The 20,462-nt window shown below is 46.3% G+C and overlaps 1 protein-coding gene across 5 annotated transcripts in view; it reads left to right on the top strand.

Annotated features, from left to right (window-relative positions):
- LOC138643219 (cytochrome P450 2C20-like) overlaps window positions 1–20,462 on the top strand; it is a 383,231-nt gene that overhangs the window by 74,933 nt on the left and 287,836 nt on the right. The gene's annotated exons all lie outside the window — the stretch shown is intronic.

Raw genomic sequence — 20,462 nt, 5'->3', positions numbered from 1 at the left:
CATCACTGCAGGAGCCGTCACAGTCCACCCCCACATGGACCCATAAACGCTTACCTCTTACGACCAATATGAGCACAGCCATAGCCAAACATCAACAGGCTGTATTGAAATTAATTTCTTTGGGGAATCAAAGCCACACAGCGCAGGAGCTCTGGAATGCCATCAAGCAGGAGAGCGACGTGTGGTTTGTGCCAGCGAATCTCCAGCCAGTCATGGTAGTGTGTGACAATGGCCAAAATCTGGTGGCAGCTCTGGGCCTAGGCAACCTAACTCACATCCCAGGTCTGGCACATATGCTTAACTTGGTCGTGCAGAGTTTTTTGAGGGACTATCCAGATCTTGATGCACTGCTGCACAAGGTCTGTCTAGAGTGTGCTCACTTACGGTGTTCCAGCATGGCAAGATCGCGCATTGCAACTCTGCAGCGCCGATTCTGCCTTCCGGAACATCGCATCATATGTGACCTACCCACCAGGTTGAATTCAACGTTACATATGTTGGAGTGGTTGTGTGAGCAGCAGCCAGCTGTAATGGAGTACCAGCTGCATCAGGTGCAAAAAAGTCGCGCGCCATTCAGACTTCACAACCACTGAGTGCGCCACTATGAAGGACATCTGCCAAGTTTTGTGTGCCTTCAATGATTCCACGTGGATGGCGAGTGCAGATGATGCACTAGTCAGCATGACTATCCCCTTTATCTGCCTGCTTGAAAAAACTCTGCAAGCGCTAAGGGAGGAGGTTGTGGAAGAGGTGGAGGATGAGGAGTCACAAATGCCATCTGCTTCTGGACAGTCTGCGCAACGTGGTTCATCACAAAGGCCTAGCCAGGGGACACTTTGTGAGGAGGATGAGGAGGGAGTTACACAGTGCTCTAGTAGTCAGTATGTAGAGCGAGGGTGGGGTGATGCAGAGCAGGCAGAGATCACGCCTCAAGCAGGGGACAGCGTTTCTTGGCCAGTTGGCAGTCTGCAGCACATGGTTGATTTTATGCTGCAGTGCCTGAGAAACGACCGCCACATCGCCCACAGTCTCAACATGGCTGATTATAGGGTGTACACCCTCCTAGATCCTTGCTACCGGGACAACTTACAAAGCCTCATAACACCGTTTAAACGGAAGCGTAAAATGCGGGAGTACCAAGACAAACTGGTGCATTCCATCATCTTCTCCAGTCCAACTGAGAGCAGTGCTGCTAGTGCTTTACAAAGCAGCTCAGTGCATCGAGGTAGTGAAGGAAGCTCTGCACAAAGAGGGAGCAGAAGCAATGCCTCAGCACAAGGCAAGACCAGTATGGCCCAAATGTCCCAAAGTTTTGTGTACCTGCCACAAATGTCTACACCATCACAGACGGCTCCAGTCAGCAGGAGGCAACGTTTACGTCAGATGGTGACAGACTATGTCTTGCCCTCTCAGTGTACTCCCAGACGGCTCTTCCCCCTTCAAGTTTTGGGTCTCTAAGCTGGATACATGGCCAGAGCTTAGCCAGTATGCATTGGAGGTGCTGCTAGTGTATTATCGGAACGTCTTTAGTGCCGCAGGTGGTGTACTAACAGACCGTTGCATGCGACTATCGTCCGATAACGTTGACCGGCTTACTTTTCTGAAAATGAACAAGGCCTGGATCTCACAGGAATTTGCCACTCCTCTTCCAGATTAAATAATTGGTTGGCAACAGTATCCAGGTCTCCTGTTGTGTTCATGTTTCTACAACTTGAACTGTAATCCCTGGGCTCCAACAACGCCAGTTGCTGCTCAGAAGTGCCATCTGCACAGTCAACACATGACCCAGTGTTCTTGGGTTTCAGTAATGTCAGCTGATCCCCAGCTGTGTATCCGGCAATTTCTCCTGCTCGTCCACATTCACACTAAATCAGATATTTAAATTGCTCCAATTATGCCTCGGCCTACACTATGTTTCTCCAGTAACCCCTGGGCTCCAACACCGCCAGTTGGTGCTCGGAAGTGCTGTCTGCACGGAGAAAAACACTAGCTCCTGTGTTAGTGGGGTTCAGCAATGTCAGCTGATTCCCAACTGTGTAGCCGGCAATTTCTCCTGCTCCCTCCACACTTACACTACTACAGATTTGAAACTTGCTCCAATTAGGCCTCGGCCTACACTCTGCATCTCCTGGATTCCCTGGGCTCCAACACCGCCAGCTGGTGCTCGGAAGTGCCGTCTGCACAGAGAGAAACACTAGCTCCTGTGTTAGTGGGGTTCAGTAACGTCAGCTGCTCCCCTGCTGTGTGTCCGGCAATGTCTCCTGCTCCCTCCACATTCATATTAAATCAGATATTAAACTTGCTCCAATTAGGCCTCGGCCAACACTATGCTTCTAACATTGACCTTGGGCTCCAACACCGTCAGTTGCTGCCCGGAAGTGCTGTCTGCACAGTCAACAGTTGCTCCTCTGTTATTGGGGTTCAGTAACGCCAGCTGCTCCCCTGCTGTGTGTGCAGCAATTTCTCCACTCAGATTCTAGCATTGACTTTGGGCTCCAACTCCGCCAGTTGCAGCCCGGAAGTGCTGTCTGCACAGTCAACAGTTGCTCCTCTGTTATTGGGGTTCAGTAACGCCAGCTGCTCCCCTGCTGTGTGTGCAGCAATTTCTCCACTCAGATTCTAGCATTGACCTTGGGCTCCAACTCCGCCAGTTGCAGCCCGGAAGTGCTGTCTGCACAGTCAACAGTTGCTCCTCTGTTATTGGGGTTCAGTAATGCCAGCTACTCCCCTGCTGTGTGTGCAGCAATGTCTCCTGCTCCCTCCACACTAAGACTACAACAGATATTAAACTTGCTCCAATTAGGCCTTGGCCTACACTCTGCTTCTAGCATTGACCCTGGGCTCCAACACCGCTAGTTGCTCCTCGGAAGTGCCGCAGTGTCCACAGAGAAAAACACTAGCTCCTGTGTTAGTGGGGTTCAGTAATGTCAGCTGCTCCCCTGCTGTGTGTCCGGCAATGTCTCCTGCTCCCTCCACATTCACATTACATCAAATATTAAACTTGCTCCAATTAGGGCTCGGCCTACACCCTGATTGACCCTGGGCTCCAACACCACCAGTTGCTGCTCGGAAGTGCAGTCTGCACAGTCAACACTTGATGTCGTGTTATTGGGGTTCAGTAATGTCAGCTGATCCCCTGCTGTGTATCTGGCAATTTCTCCTCCTCCCTCCAGACTCACACTACTACAGAAATTAAAGGGAACCTGTCCCACCCCCAGGCGTTTGTAAGTAAAAGAGCCACCTTGTGCAGCACTAATGCTGCAAAAGAAAAAGGTCAATAACCAACTTCCCATAACCAAATACTACAGGAATAAAGAGGCTATAGCTGACAATTTAAAATAAATTAACAGAAATTTATTCCCTAAAATACACTGGGAACAGCACACAGTAAGGTCACTAGAGTCCAAAAACATAAGGAAAAATATATATATAATAATATTACGGTCTAAATAAAGCAGCAAAAGCACAGATGTATAGGCACAATATCATATCTACTGCTAATGAGAAAGAAGAGACCTAGACTACAAATACCCCAGCTCTAAATGAGGAAAATGCACTAATGCTAAAAATATCCCCATAGAGAGTCTAAATCAATTCCGATGCCAGCAATCTATATATATGGCTATAATGATGACTGTAAATAACAAACGCCAAGCATCATACCAGGTTAATACAATCTCAACACCCTATAATAGAAAAGTGCAAAAAATAATGCTGCCACTTAATGCAAACTAACATGCACAACCTGTATCAGTCAGTACTAGTATATCTCCAACATGGAGCATATAAGGTGCATGATATAATAACCAATACATAGTAACATAGTAACATAGTTAGTAAGGGCGAAAAAAGACATTTGTCCATCCAGTTCAGCCTATATTCCATCATAATAAATCCCCAGATCTACGTCCTTCTACAGAACCTAATAATTGTATGATACAATATTGTTCTGCTCCAGGAAGACATCCAGGCCTCTCTTGAACCCCTCGACTGAGTTCGCCATCACCACCTCCTCAGGCAAGCAATTCCAGATTCTCACTGCCCTAACAGTAAAGAATCCTCTTCTATGTTGGTGGAAAAACCTTCTCTCCTCCAGACGTAAAGAATGCCCCCTTGTGCCCGTCACCTTCCTTGGTATAAACAGATCCTCAGCGAGATATTTGTATTGTCCCCTTATATACTTATACATGGTTATTAGATCGCCCCTCAGTCGTCTTTTTTCTAGACTAAATAATCCTAATTTCGCTAATCTATCTGGGTATTGTAGTTCTCCCATCCCCTTTATTAATTTTGTTGCCCTCCTTTGTACTCTTTCTAGTTCCATTATATCCTTCCTGAGCACCAGTGCCCAAAACTGGACACAGTACTCCATGTGCGGTCTAACTAGGGATTTGTACAGAGACAGTATAATGCTCTCATCATGTGTATCCAGACCTCTTTTAATGCACCCCATGATCCTGTTTGCCTTGGCAGCTGCTGCCTGGCACTGGCTGCTCCAGGTAAGTTTATCATTAACTAGGATCCCCAAGTCCTTCTCCCTGTCAGATTTACCCAGTGGTTTCCCGTTCAGTGTGTAATGGTGACATTGATTCCCTCTTCCCATGTGTATAACCTTACATTTATCATTGTTAAACCTCATCTGCCACCTTTCAGCCCAAGTTTCCAACTTATCCAGATCCATCTGTAGCAGAATACTATCTTCTCTTGTATTAACTGCTTTACATAGTTTTGTATCATCTGCAAATATCGATATTTTACTGTGTAAATCTTCTACCAGATCATTAATGAATATGTTGAAGAGAACAGGTCCCAATACTGACCCCTGCGGTACCCCACTGGTCACAGCGACCCAGTTAGAGACTATACCATTTATAACCACCCTCTGCTTTCTATCACTAAGCCAGTTACTAACCCATTTACACACATTTTCTCCCAGACCAAGCATTCTCATTTTGTGTACCAACCTCTTGTGCGGCACGGTATCAAACGCTTTGGAAAAATCGAGATATACCACGTCCAATGACTCACCGTGGTCCAGCCTATAGCTTACCTCTTCATAAAAACTGATTAGATTGGTTTGACAGGAGCGATTTCTCATAAACCCATGCTGATATGGAGTTAAACAGTTATTCTCATTGAGATAATCCAGAATAACATCCCTCAGAAACCCTTCAAATATTTTACCAACAATAGAGGTTAGACTTACTGGCCTATAATTTCCAGGTTCACTTTTAGAGCCCTTTTTGAATATTGGCACCACATTTGCTATGCGCCAGTCCTGCGGAACAGACCCTGTCGCTATAGAGTCCCTAAAAATAAGAAATAATGGTTTATCTATTACATTACTTAGTTCTCTTAGTACTCGTGGGTAGGGTTGAGCGAAACGGGTCGTTCATTTTCAAAAGTCGCCGACTTTTGGCAAAGTCGGGTTTCATGAAACCCGATCCGACCCCTGTGCGGGGTCGGCCATGCGGTACGCGACTTTCGCGCCAAAGTCGCGTTTCAATGACGCGAAAAGCGCCATTTCTCAGCCAATGAAGGTAAACGCAGAGTGTGGGCAGTGTGATGACATAGGTCCTGGTCCCCACCATCTTAGAGAAGGGCATTGCAGTGATTGGCTTGCTGTCCGCGGCGTCACAGGGGCTATAAAGAGGCGTTCCCGCCGACCGCCATGTTACTGCTGCTGATCTGAGCTTAGGGAGAGGTTGCTGCCGCTTCGTCAGAAGCAGGGATAGCGTTAGGCAGGGTCCATTAACCACCAAACCGCTTGTGCTGTAGCGATTTCCACTGCCCAACACCACCTTCGGTGTGCAGGGACAGTGGAAGCTACATTTTTTTTTTTCCCCCTCAGCGCTGTAGCTCATTGGGCGGCCCTAGAAGGCTCCCTGATAGCTGCATTGCTGTGTGTACGCCGCTGTGCAAACCAACTGCTTTTTTCAAAGCACAAATCCTCTTGTTCCTTCCTTTCTGCACAGCTATCTTGTTTGTTTGTCCACACTTTTTATTTAATTTGTGCATCAGTCCACTCCTTATTGCTGCCTGCCATACCTGGCTGAGATTACTGCAGGGAGATAGTAATTGAAGGACAGTTCCTTTTTTTTTTTTTTTTTGTGGGAGATTAAGATTGACATTTCTGCAAGAGTGCCATCCCTGTCTGTGTCATCTCTCACTCAGTGGGCCATAGAAAGCCTATTTATTTTTTTGCTTGATTTGGGTTCTAAATTCTACCTGAAAAAATCAATAAATCAATCAGTGGGAGATTAATATTGGCCTTTGGGCTTGTGTGCCAGTCCTAAGCGTGCCATCTCTCTCTCTCAGATAGTGGGCCATAGAAAGCCTATTTATTATTTTTTTTATTGGGTTTATAAATTTTCCCTGGAAAAAAAAAAAAAAATGGGAGATTAATATTGGCCTCGTGTGCCAGTCCTGAGCGTGCCATCTCTCTCACAAATAGTGGGCCATAGAAAGCCTATTTATTTTTTGGGTTGATTTGGGTTCTAAATTCTACCTGAAAAAATCAATAAATCAATCAGTGGGAGATTAATATTGGCCTCTGGGCTTGTGTGCCACTCCTGACTCCTGTGTGCGTCATCTCTCACTCAGTGGGCCCTAGAAAGCCTATTTTTTGTTTTATTTGTTTTCTAAATTCTCCCTGAAACAATCATTTTATTTTATTTGGTTTCTAAATTATTCCTGAAAAAATCATTTTTTTTGTATTTTTTTTTTCTAAAGTCTCCCTGAAAAAAAAAAAAAAATCAAATCAGTGGGAGATTAATATTGCCCTTTCTGCTTGTGTGCCAGTCTTGACTCCTGGGTGTGCCATCTCTCTCTCTCTCTCCAATTGTGGGCCATAGAAAGCCTATTAATTTTTTTGCTTGATTTGGGTTCCAAAATCTACCTGAAAAAATCACTAAATCAATCAGTGGGAGATAAATATTGGCCTCTGGGCTTGTGTGCCACTCCTGACTCCTGTGTGCGTCCTCTCTCACTCAGTGGGCCATAGAAAGCCTATTTTTTTTTATTTGTTTTCTAAATTCTCCCTGAAACAATCATTTCATTTTATTTGGTTTATAAATTCTTCCTTAAAAAATCATTTTTTTTTATTATTTTTTTTTTCTAAAGTCTCCCTGATAAAAAAAAAAAAACAAATCAGTGGGAGATTAATATTTACATTTGCGCTTCAGTGACAGTCCTGCGTGTGTGGCATCTCTCTCATTTGTTGCCACCAACAACAGAGTGTGAAGACACAAAAGAGAATAGTAAAACCAAAAACACTCAGTTTGAAAAAATGTTGCAGTAATCCGCAAGTGCTAGTAAAAGATGTAAAAAATAGGGTATTTGGTTGATACGTTTTTTGCAGATAGCCCAAGGGTATACCGTGAAGATTGGTAGAGCAGCTTAGTATACATTTTTTGCAAAAAACGTATCAACCAAATACCCTGTTTTTTACATCTTTTACTAGCACTTGCGGATTACTGCAAACATTTTTTCAAACTGAGTGTTTTTGGTTTTACTATTCTCTTTTGTGTCTTCAGGTTTCTTGGTGGTGTGTGAACATGATCATACAGACTTGTTCACTGTGCAAGTAGCCCATGTGTTCCTGTTTCCATAATTGTTCTCTTGTGTCTACAAGACTGGGGAGTTCCACCACTCCTCTTGGGCTATCTGCACAAAAGCTGTTCTACCCTGTATGCACACATGGATTTTTCCTCTCTGAACCCTGTTCACACAGGTTATATACAGATGATCAGGTTTTTAAATACATCAGATAGGGATTGCATACATTAGTTAGGACTGCTCTGATAAGGGTATACCGTGAAGATTGGTAGAGCAGCTTAGTATACATTTTTTGCAAAAAACGTATCAACCAAATACCCTGTTTTTTACATCTTTTACTAGCACTTGCGGATTACTGCAACATTTTTTCAAACTGAGTGTTTTTGGTTTTACTATTCTCTTTTGTGTCTTCAGGTTTCTTGGTGGTGTGTGAACATGATCATACAGACTTGTTCACTGTGCAAGTAGCCCATGTGTTCCTGTTTCCATAATTGTTCTCTTGTGTCTACAAGACTGGGGAGTTCCACCACTCCTCTTGGGCTATCTGCACAAAAGCTGTTCTACCCTGTATGCACACATGGATTTTTCCTCTCTGAACCCTGTTCACACAGGTTATATACAGATGATCAGGTTTTTAAATACATCAGATAGGGATTGCATACATTAGTTAGGACTGCTCTGATAAGGGTATACCGTGAAGATTGGTAGAGCAGCTTAGTATACATTTTTTGCAAAAAACGTATCAACCAAATACCCTGTTTTTTACATCTTTTACTAGCACTTGCGGATTACTGCAACATTTTTTCAAACTGAGTGTTTTTGGTTTTACTATTCTCTTTTGTGTCTTCAGGTTTCTTGGTGGTGTGTGAACATGATCATACAGACTTGTTCACTGTGCAAGTAGCCCATGTGTTCCTGTTTCCATAATTGTTCTCTTGTGTCTACAAGACTGGGGAGTTCCACCACTCCTCTTGGGCTATCTGCACAAAAGCTGTTCTACCCTGTATGCACACATGGATTTTTCCTCTCTGAACCCTGTTCACACAGGTTATATACAGATGATCAGGTTTTTAAATACATCAGATAGGGATTGCATACATTAGTTAGGACTGCTCTGATAAGGGTATACCGTGAAGATTGGTAGAGCAGCTTAGTATACATTTTTTGCAAAAACGTATCAACCAAATACCCTGTTTTTTACATCTTTTACTAGCACTTGCGGATTACTGCAACATTTTTTCAAACTGAGTGTTTTTGGTTTTACTATTCTCTTTTGTGTCTTCAGGTTTCTTGGTGGTGTGTGAACATGATCATACAGACTTGTTCACTGTGCAAGTAGCCCATGTGTTCCTGTTTCCATAATTGTTCTCTTGTGTCTACAAGACTGGGGAGTTCCACCACTCCTCTTGGGCTATCTGCACAAAAGCTGTTCTACCCTGTATGCACACATGGATTTTTCCTCTCTGAACCCTGTTCACACAGGTTATATACAGATGATCAGGTTTTTAAATACATCAGATAGGGATTGCATACATTAGTTAGGACTGCTCTGATAAGGGTATACCGTGAAGATTGGTAGAGCAGCTTAGTATACATTTTTTGCAAAAAACGTATCAACCAAATACCCTGTTTTTTACATCTTTTACTAGCACTTGCGGATTACTGCAACATTTTTTCAAACTGAGTGTTTTTGGTTTTACTATTCTCTTTTGTGTCTTCAGGTTTCTTGGTGGTGTGTGAACATGATCATACAGACTTGTTCACTGTGCAAGTAGCCCATGTGTTCCTGTTTCAACAACAGAGTGTGTAACATTGTGCCTGATTTTCGTTGTGGTCTCACCCACCTGTAAAGGGGTAGCTAAATCATACTGAAGTTATAGCTCACCGTGTAAGTTGTGTGACAGCAACAAATACCGTTAGTTTGGTAGCGTTTTTAAAACAATGAGGAAGTCTGGTGGAAGAGGTCGTGGCCGGGGGCGTTCATTGTCAGCTGGTAATGAGGGTAGTGGTAGTGGTGGAGCATCAGCTGGTCGTGGGAAAAAAAATATTGCACCTAAGTCTGGAGCTGTGGAGCCAGGTTCGTCATCTGGCTACACAAGGCCTCGAACGCTCCCTTTTCTGGGAGTAGGAAAACCATTTTTAAAGCCGGAGCAGCAAGAGCAAGTTTTGGCTTATCTTGCTGACTCAGCCTCTAGCTCTTTTGCCTCTTCTCGTGAAACTGGTAAAAGTAAAATCAGCGCGTCATTAGTGGATGTTCACGGTCAGGGACAAGTCGCTTCCTTGTCCTCTTCAGCAATAACAACAACAGAGAAGAATGCAGCAGGCGACACAACGGGTTACTCCATGGAGTTCTTTACACATACCGTCCCTGGCTTAGAAAGTGAAGCAGTTAACAGTCCATGCCCATTACAAGTTGAATCTGACATGGAGTGCACTGATGCACAGCCACAGCCAGACTACTATGCTGGTCCTTTGACTCAGACCACAACATTGCCCTCGCAGGGTGCAGATCAAGAATCAGACCCTGATGAGACTATGTTGCCCCATCACGAACACTATACCACCAACCGACACGGTGACACAGACGAAGTTGCACACGAGCTACAAGAAGAGGTAATAGATGACCCAGTTCTTGACCCCGATTGGCAGCCATTGGGGGAACAGGGTGCAGGTGGCAGCAGTTCTGAAGCGGAGGAGGAGGGGCCGCAGCAGGCATCAACATCGCAACAGGTTCCATCTGCCGGGCCCGTATCTTGCCCAAAACGCGTGGCAAAGTCAAAACCTGTTGGAGTACAGCATGGCCATCCGGTTAAAGCTCAGTCTGCAATGCCTGAAAAGGTATCCGATGCTAGAAAGAGTGCAGTCTGGCATTTTTTTTAAACAACATCCAATTGATCAGCGCAAAGTCATCTGTCAAAAATGTTCAACTACCTTAAGCAGAGGGCAGAATCTGAAAAGTCTCAATACAAGTTGCATGCATAGACATTTAACCACCATGCATTTGCAAGCTTGGACTAACTACCAAACGTCCCTTAAGGTTGTAGCACCCTCGGCCAATGAAGCTAGTCATCAACGCAACATCCCTTCCGGCAGTGTAGGGCCACCATTTTCTGCACCACCTGCAGTATCTGTGCAGGTTTCTTTGCCAGGCCAAAGCAGTCAGGGTCAGGGAATCACCAGTTTCGTAGTAGGAAACACTGCATCTAGGGCACCGGCGGCAACAATACCATCTCCCACCGTCTCTCAGTCTGCCATGTCCACCGGCACCCCCGCTAGTTCCACGATCTCCAGCTCTCCAGTCCAGCTCACCCTACATGAGACTTTGGTTTGAACGCCCACATAGCTAGACTAATCTCGTTAGAGATGATGCCCTACCGGTTAGTTGAAAGCGAAGCTTTCAAAGCCCTGATGGACTACGCTGTACCACGCTACGAGCTACCCAGTCGACACTTTTTTTCCAGAAAAGCCATCCCAGCCCTCCACCAGCATGTTAAAGAGCGCATCGTCCATGCACTCAGGCAATCTGTGAGCACAAAGGTGTACCTGACAACAGATGCATGGACCAGTAGGCATGGCCAGGGACGTTACGTGTCCATCACGGCACACTGGGTGAATGTTGTGGATGCAGGGTCCACAGGGGACAGCAAGTTTGGGACAGTTCTGCCTAGCCCACGGTCTAGGAAAACAGTTGGCTGTAGCCGTTCGCACCCCCTCCTCCTCCTCCTCGTCCTCCTGCAGAAGCGAGACCTCGTCCACAGACCGCAGTCGCACAACCACTCCATCCGCAGCTGCCACTGTTGCACACCAGGTCTCCCATTATGGGGCAGCTACTGGCAAACGTCAGCAGGCTGTATTGGCTATGAAGTGTTTGGGCGACAACAGACACACCGCTGAAGTTCTGTCCGAGTTCTTGCAGAAAGAAACGCAGTCGTGGCTGGGCACTGTAGATCTTGAGGCAGGCAAGGTAGTGAGTGATAACGGAAGGAATTTCATGGCTGCCATCTCCCTTTCCCAACTGAAACACATTCCTTGCCTGGCTCACACCTTAAACCTGGTGGTGCAGTGCTTCCTGAAAAGTTATCCGGGGGTATCCGACCTGCTCCTCAAAGTGCGTGGACTTTGCTCACATATCCGCCGTTCGCCCGTACACTCCAGCCGTATGCAGACCTATCAGCGTTCTTTGAACCTTCCCCAGCATCGCCTAATCATAGACGTTGCAACAAGGTGGAACTCAACACTGCACATGCTTCAGAGACTGTGTGAACAGAGGCGGGCTGTTATGTTTTTGTGGGAGGATACACATACACGGGCAGGCAGTAGGATGGCAGACATGGGGTTGTCAGGTGTGCAGTGGTCGAAGATTCAAGACATGTGTCAAGTCCTTCAGTGTTTTGAGGAATGCACACGGCTGGTTAGTGCAGACAACGCCATAATAAGCATGAGCATCCCCCTAATGCGTCTGCTGATGCAAAGTTTGACGCACATAAAGGATCAGGCGTCTGCAGCTGAGGAAGAGGAAAGCCTTGATGACAGTCAGCCATTGTCTGGCCAGGGCAGTGTACAGGACGAGGTAGCGGGCGAACAGGAGGAGGAGGATGAGGAGGATGATGGGGATGATTAAATTTTTAATGAGGAAGCTTTTCCGGGGCCAGTGGAAATTGTTGGCGCGGCAAGGCCGGGTTCTGGTTTTTGGAGGGACACAAGTGACGTGGATTTGCCTGAAACTGCCCCTCAACCAAGCACAACCACAGATTTGAGAACTGGAACTTTGGGCCACATGGCGGATTATGCCTTACGTATCCTCAAAAGGGACACACGCATAACAAAAATGATGAACGATGACGATTACTGGTTGGCCTGCCTCCTTGATCCTCGCTATAAAGGCAAATTGCAAAATATAATGCCACATGAGAACTTGGAACTAATATTAGCAACCAAACAATCAACTCTTGGTGACCGTTTGCTTCTGGCATTCCCTGCACACAGCGCCCGTGATCGTTCTCACACGAGCTGCAGGGGCCAGCAGACCAGAGGAGTTAGAGGGGCAGAAATCAGAAGTGGCGTTGGCCAGAGGGGTTTTCTGACCAGGTTGTGGAGTGATTTTGCTATGACCGCAGACAGGACAGGTACTGCAGCATCAATTCAAAGTGACAGGAGACAACATTTGTCCAGTATGGTTACTAACTATTTTTCATCCCTTATCGACGTTCTCCCTCAACCGTCATTCCCATTTGATTACTGGGCATCAAAATTAGACACCTGGCCAGAATTGGCAGAATATGCATTGCAGGAGCTTGCTTGCCCGGCAGCTAGTGTCCTATCAGAAAGAGTATTCATTGCTGCAGGTTCAATACTAACAGAAAAAAGGACTCGTCTGGCTACCCAAAATGTAGATGATCTAACCTTCATTAAAATGAACCACAACTGGATTTCGAAATCTTTTGCCCCACCTTGCCCGGCTGACACCTAGCTTTCCTATGAAAAGGTCTTGCCTGTGGACTATTCTGAACGACTTTTCCAATCTCGTAATTTGCAGCACCTGATGGTCCAGCATCCGACATGTTAACACCTCCCTAAATGGCCAAAGTCCCCACACGGGGCCGTGGTATCGCCACTTGGCGCCAGCACCCGTGAGAGTACTGTTTGTCTGAAGAGGTGGGTGTGCCCGCTTTTGGTCGACGGCACTGCCACTAGGTCCCTCATAGTACAATAAAGTGTCTGGCGGTGGTGGTGCGCACCCAACGTCAGACACACCGTTGTAATATGAGGGGCCCTGGGCCTGTACCGCCGGCCACAAGACAGTCCCCCCCCCCAGGTCAAACAGTGCTCTACCACTTGCAAAATTTTCTCTCACAGCTCCACCAATGTTTAGTCTATGCGCTGACATCCTTCAATGCCTGGCACTGTCAATACCATTGTATTGACATTTTTCTTATGTTAGGCCTTCGAAGCCTGTCTGCGGTCACTCCTTCCACTAGGCCTCCACTGACCTGTCTACTGCTGCCCGTGTACCCCTGGAACCAATTTTAAATTGCCTACAGCCAGCCCAATTTATTATGTTAGGGCTTCGAAGCCTGTCTGCGGTCCCTCCTTCCACTAGGCCTCCACTGACCTGTCTACTGCCGCCCGTGTTCCGCTGGAACCAATTTTAAATTGCCTACAGCCCAATTTTTGTTATGTTAGGCCTTCGAAGCCTGTCTGCGGCCCGTTCTTTCCACTACTACTGCACTGACCTGTCTACTGCCGCCCGTGTTCCCCTGGAACCAATTTTAAATTGCCTACAGCCAGCCCAATTTATTATGTTAGGGCTTCGAAGCCTGTCTGCGGTCCCTCCTTCCACTAGGCCTCCACTGACCTGTCTACTGCTGTCCGTGTTCCCCTGGAACCAATTGTAAATTGCCTACATCCCAATTTTTGTTATGTTAGGCCTTCGAAGCCTGTCTGCGGCCCGTTCTTTCCACTACTACTACACTGACCAGGCCACTGCTGCCCGTGTTCCCCTGGAACCAATTTTAAATTGCCTACAGCCAGCCCAATTTATTATGTTAGGGCTTCGAAGCCTGTCTGCGGTCCCTCCTTCCACTAGGCCTCCACTGACCTGTCTACTGCTGCCCGTGTTCCCCTGGAACCAATTTTAAATTGCCTACAGCCAGCCCAATTTATTATGTTAGGGCTTCGAAGCCTGTCTGTGGTCCCTCCTTCCACTAGGCCTCCACTGACCTGTCTACTGCCGCCCGTGTTCCCCTGGAACCAATTTTAAATTGCCTACAGCCAGCCCAATTTATTATGCTAGGGCTTCGAAGCCTGTCTGCGGTCCCTCCTTCCACTAGGCCTCCACTGACCTGTCTACTGCTGCCCGGGTTCCCCTGGAACCAATTTTAAATTGCCAACAGCCAGCCCAATATATTATGTTAGGGCTTCGAAGCCTGTCTGTGGTCCCTCCTTCCACTAGTCCTCCACTGACCTGTCTACTGCTGCCCGTGTTCCCCTGGAACCAATTTTAAATTGCCTACAGCCAGCCCAATTTATTATGCTAGGGCTTCGAAGCCTGTCTGCGGTCCCTCCTTCCACTAGGCCTCCACTGACCTGTCTACTGCTGCCCGGGTTCCCCTGGAACCAATTTTAAATTGCCTACAGCCAGCCCAATTTATTATGCTAGGGCTTCGAAGCCTGTCTGCGGTCCCTCCTTCCACTAGGCCTCCACTGACCTGTCTACTGCTGCCCGGGTTCCCCTGGAACCAATTTTAAATTGCCTACAGCCAGCCCAATATATTATGTTAGGGCTTCGAAGCCTGTCTGTGGTCCCTCCTTCCACTAGTCCTCCACTGACCTGTCTACTGCCGCCCGTGTTCCCCTGGAACCAATTTTAAATTGCCTACAGCCAGCCCAATTTATTATGTTAGGGCTTCGAAGCCTGTCTGCGGTCCCTCCTTCCACTAGGCCTCCACTGACCTGTCTACTGCTGCCCGTGTTCCCCTGGAACCAATTTTAAATTGCCTACAGCCAGCCCAATTTATTATGTTAGGGCTTCGAAGCCTGTCTGCGGTCCCTCCTTCCACTAGGCCTCCACTGACCTGTCTACTGCTGCCCGTGTTCCCCTGGAACCAATTTTAAATTGCCTACAGCCAGCCCAATTTATTATGTTAGGGCTTCGAAGCCTGTCTGCGGTCCCTCCTTCCACTAGGCCTCCACTGACCTGTCTACTGCTGTCCGTGTTCCCCTGGAAACAATTGTAAATTGCCTACATCCCAATTTTTGTTATGTTAGGCCTTCGAAGCCTGTCTGCGGCCCGTTCTTTCCACTACTACTACACTGACCAAGCCACTGCTGCCCGTGTTCCCCTGGAACCAATTTTAAATTGCCTACAGCCAGCCCAATTTATTATGTTAGGGCTTCGAAGCCTGTCTGCGGTCCATCCTTCCACTAGGCCTCCACTGACCTGTCTACTGCTGCCCGTGTACCCCTTGAACCAACATCAGAAAATATAAAAATAAGTATTTTGCTTATAAAAAAGAAAATACTGGAGAGATATCAAATGCAGACATTTTAACATTAAAAACAAACACATACAACAAAAATCTGGTACAGTACTAAAAATGGCCACCAGCTACAATAACTTTCTCCTGCAAGTAGTTAACTGAAAGTTTTTTTCAATTTAAAACACAGATATGGCATCCACCGAGTGTTGTCCTGTCGCGTCTTCTTTATATTATTGCCAAGAAGATGCAAAACAATGAAAATAATAAAATCATTATTTACCAAAAAAATAGAGTAAGTCAAAACCACATTGCAAATAAACATTCATTACAAATAAAGAAGCAGGGCGCGTCCGAGGGTGAGTATATACCTAATAAGAATATAATCACCCTCGGACGCGCCCTGCTTCTTTCCGACAGCCTTCCTTCCTAAGAATCAGCCCTTCCGTGGTGTAGAGAGAGGGTGTGTTACACTCCAAGGTGTTCTCCAGGTTGCCTTTCCTGAGCTTCGATCTTCATGCTCTCGTTTAGTAGTTGTCGGAAAGTAGGCGGCATTAGGCCTACAAATTGGGTATGGGGTGGAGAGAGATGGTGTGTTACACTCCAAGGTGTTCCCCAGGTTTCCTTGCCATTGCTTCGGTCTTCCGACTCTCGTTTAGTAGTTGTAGAAAACTACACCGCATTAGGCCTACAAAATGGGTATCGGGTGGAGAGAGATGGTGTGTTACACTCCAAGGTGTTCCCCAGGTTTCCTTGCCATTGCTTCGGTCTTCCGACTCTCGTTTAGTAGTTGTAGAAAACTACACTGCATTAGGCCTACAAATTGGGTATCGGGTGGAGAGAGATGGTGTGTTACACTCCAAGGTGTTCCCCAGGTTTCCTTGCCATTGCTTCGGTCTTCCGACTCCCGTTTAGTAGTTGTAGAAAACTACACTGCATTAGGCCTACAAAATGGGTATCGGGTGGAGAGAGATGGTGTGTTACACTCCAAGGTGTTCCCCAGGTTTCCTTGCCATTGCTTCGGTCTTCCGACTCTCGTTTAGTAGTTGTAGAAAACTACACTGCATTAGGCCTACAAAATGGGTATCGGGTGGAGAGAGATGGTGTGTTACACTCCAAGGTGTTCCCCAGGTTTCCTTGCCATTGCTTCGGTCTTCCGACTCTCGTTTAGTAGTTGTAGAAAACTACACTGCATTAGGCCTACAAAATGGGTATCGGGTGGAGAGAGATGGTGTGTTACACTCCAAGGTGTTCCCCAGGTTTCCTTGCCATTGCTTCGGTCTTCCGACTCTCGTTTAGTAGTTGCAGAAAACTACACTGCATTAGGCCTACAAAATGGGTATGGGGTGGAGAGAGATGGTGTGTTACACTCCAAGGTGTTCTCCAGGTTGCCTTTCCTGAGCTTCTATCTTCAGGCTCTCGTTAAATTGGGGTTAAATGGAACAACTGCATTTGGCGTACTAGTTGGTTTGGGGCCTACTAACAGTGTCTGCCGCTCCTTGCTGTTCTCCTGGTTTCCTGTCCTGAAATTCCGTTTTCAGGCGCTCGTTAAGTAGTTGTTAATGTTAGACTGCATTTGGCCTACTAGTTGGGTTGGGGCCTACTATCGGTGTCTGCCACTCCTTGCTGTTCTCCTCCACTGAACAAAGCTGTGCCGCCTGTTTACTACGGTTGCCAATTTTGAACTGCATTTCGACTACTTACTGATTTGGGCCTACTCTCTGTGTCAGCCTCTCATTCCAGTTGTCCTCCACTGCAATGCCCCCTGGTTATTCCTGTGTTACCAATTTTGAACTGCATTTAGCCAACTTTATTCTTTGGGCCTATATCTGTGTTTCCTCCTCATCCTGCCCATTGCCCAGCCAGTGATAGATGAGTCTGCTGGTACATTGACCCATAACGCAACATTCCCCGTGCATGCTACACAACAACATTGTGACCCTGCTGAAAGTCAGGTTGCTCTTCCCGCATACCATACCACCTTACACGGGGACAAAGAGGAAGGTGCAGATGAAAGTGCAGGTTCCTTCATCAGGTGGGGGGAGGAATACTAGTTGGCGACGTCACTGGCACAGGGCCTCTCATAGTACGCAAAAGTGTTGCTGCCGGTGGGAGGCGCCCCCGCCGTGCAAACACACCGCTGTACTTTGAGGGGCCCTGTGCCAGTGCCAATGCCAATGAGTGGGCCCCCCCTGCTTGCTCAGGTTCACAGCACTTGCAAAGTTGAAATACTTACCTCTCCCTGCTCCACTGCCGTGACGTGGTCCAGATTTCCTGGGCCCACTAATTACTTGAACCAGCCCTACCCACCACAACTTTAGCCAAATGACCCCCAATTTCAAATGCCTTCCAATTATTATAAGGTAAATTACGCTTGACAAGCTTCATTAAAGAATGGATGGTTTTGACATTAAAATGGGCACTCTAGGTGTTTTCCTGGCCCCCACTCACTGCCGACTATGCTGCCCCATTGACTTGCATTGGGTTTCGTGTTTTGGTCGATCCCGACTTTACGTCATAATCGGCCGATTTCACTCGACCCGACTTTTGAGATAGTCGGGTTTCGCGAAACCCGGCTCGACTCTAAAAAGGTCAAGGTCGCTCAACTCTACTCGTGGGTGTATGCCATCCGGACCCGGAGATTTATCTATTTTAATCTTATTTAGCCGGTTTCGCACCTCTTCTTGGGTTAGATTTGTGACTAGTGTTGAGCGATACCGTCCGATACTTGAAAGTATCGGTATCGGATAGTATCGGCCGATACCCGAAAAATATCGGATATCGCCGATACCGATATCCGATACCAATACAAGTCAATGGGACATCAAGTATCGGAATGTATCCTCATGGATCCCAGGGTCTGAAGGAGAGGAAACTCTCCTTCAGGCCCTGGGATCCATATTAAAGTGTAAAATAAAGAATTAAAATAAAAAATATTGTTATATTCACCTCTCCGGCGGCCCCTGGACATCAGCGGGAGGATCCGGCGTCCGGCACGGCTTCTTTCTTCAAAATGCGCGCCTTTAGGACCTGTGGAATGACGTCCCGGCTTCTGATTGGTCGCGTGCCGCCCATATGACCGCCACGCGACCAATCAGAAGCCGCGACGTCATTCCTCAGGTCCTAGAAGGCGCTCATTCTAGGACTTTAGCTGAGGAATGACGTCGCGGCTTCTGATTGGTCGCGTGGCGGTCACATGGGCGGCACGCGACCAATCAGAAGCCGGGACGTCATACCACAGGTCCTAAAGGCGCGCATTTTGAAGAAAGAAGCCGTGCCGGACGCCGGATCCTCCCGCTGATGTCCAGGGGCCGCCGGAGAGGTGAATATAACAATATTTTTTATTTTAATTCTTTATTTTACACTTCCGATACCGATACCCGATATCACAAAAATATCGGATCTCGGTATCGGAATTCCGATACCGCAAGTATCGGCCGATACCCGATACTTGCGGTATCGGAATGCTCAACACTATTTGTGACCCTTAATATAGGGTTTTCATTGTTTCTTGGGATTTCACCTAGCATTTCATTTTCCACCGTGAATACCGTGGAGAAGAAGGTGTTTAATATGTTAGCTTTTTCCTCGTCATCTACAACCATTCTTTCCTCACTATTTTTTAAGGGGCCTACATTTTCAGTTTTTATTCTTTTACTATTGATATAGTTGAAGAACAGTTTGGGATTAGTTTTACTCTCCTTAGCAATGTGCTTCTCTGTTTCCTTTTTGGCAGCTTTAATTAGTTTTTTAGATAAAGTATTTTTCTCCCTATAGTTTTTTAGAGCTTCAATGGTGCCATCCTGCTTTAGTAGTGCAAATGCTTTCTTTGTACTGTTAATTGCCTGTCTTACTTCTTTGTTTAGTCACATTGGGTTTTTCCTATTTCTAGTCCTTTTATTCCCACAAGGTATAAACCGCTTACACTGCCTATTTAGGATGTTCTTAAACATTTCCCATTTATTATCTGTATTCTTATTTCTGAGGATATTGTCCCAGTCTACCAGATTAAGGGCATCTCTAAGCCGGTCAAACTTTGCCTTCCTAAAGTTCAGTGTTTTTGTGACTCCCTGACAAGTCCCCCTAGTGAAAGACAGGTGAAACTGTACAATATTGTGGTCGCTATTTCCTAGATGCCCAACCACCTGCAGATTTGTTATTCTGTCAGGTCTATTAGATAGTATTAGGTCTAAAAGTGCTGCTCCTCTGGTTGGATTCTGCACCAATTGTGAAAGATAATTTTTCTTGGTTATTAGCAGAAACCTGTTGCCTTTATGGGTTTCACAGGTTTCTGTTTCCCAGTTAATATCCGGGTAGTTAAAGTCCCCCATAACCAGGACCTCATTATGGGTTGCAGCTTCATCTATCTGCTTTAGAAGTAGACTTTCCATGGTTTCTGTTATATTTGGGGGTTTGTAACAGACCCCAATGAGAATTTTGTTACCATTTTTCCCTCCATGAATTTCGACCCATATGGTCTCGACATCCTCATTCCCTTCGCTAATATCCTCCCTTAAAGTGGACTTTAGACAAGACTTTACATAGAGACAAACCCCTCCTCCTCTCCGATTTTTACGATCCTTTCTAAACAGACTGTAACCCTGTAAGTTAACTGCCCAGTCATAGCTTTCATCTAACCATGTCTCGGTTATTCCCACTATGTCAAAGTTACCTGTAGATATTTCTGCTTCTAGTTCTTCCATCTTGTTTGTCAGGCTTCTGGCGTTTGCGAGCATGCAGTTTAGAGGATTTTGTTTTGTTCCAATCTCCTCGCTGTGGATTGTTTTAGAAATGTTCTTACCTCCCTTCTGAGTATGTTTTCCTGGGTCTTCTTTGTTCACGTCTAATGTTTTTCTTCCCGTCCCCTCTTCTTCTAGTTTAACGCCCTCCTGATGAGTGTAGCAAGTCTTCTGGCGAATGTGTGTTTCC

This window comes from Ranitomeya imitator, chromosome 6, assembly GCF_032444005.1.
Source record: "Ranitomeya imitator isolate aRanImi1 chromosome 6, aRanImi1.pri, whole genome shotgun sequence".
NCBI lineage: Eukaryota > Metazoa > Chordata > Amphibia > Anura > Dendrobatidae > Ranitomeya > Ranitomeya imitator.
The sequence above is the reverse complement of the archived record's forward strand: the minus strand, read 5'-3'. Positions and strand labels throughout refer to the sequence as shown.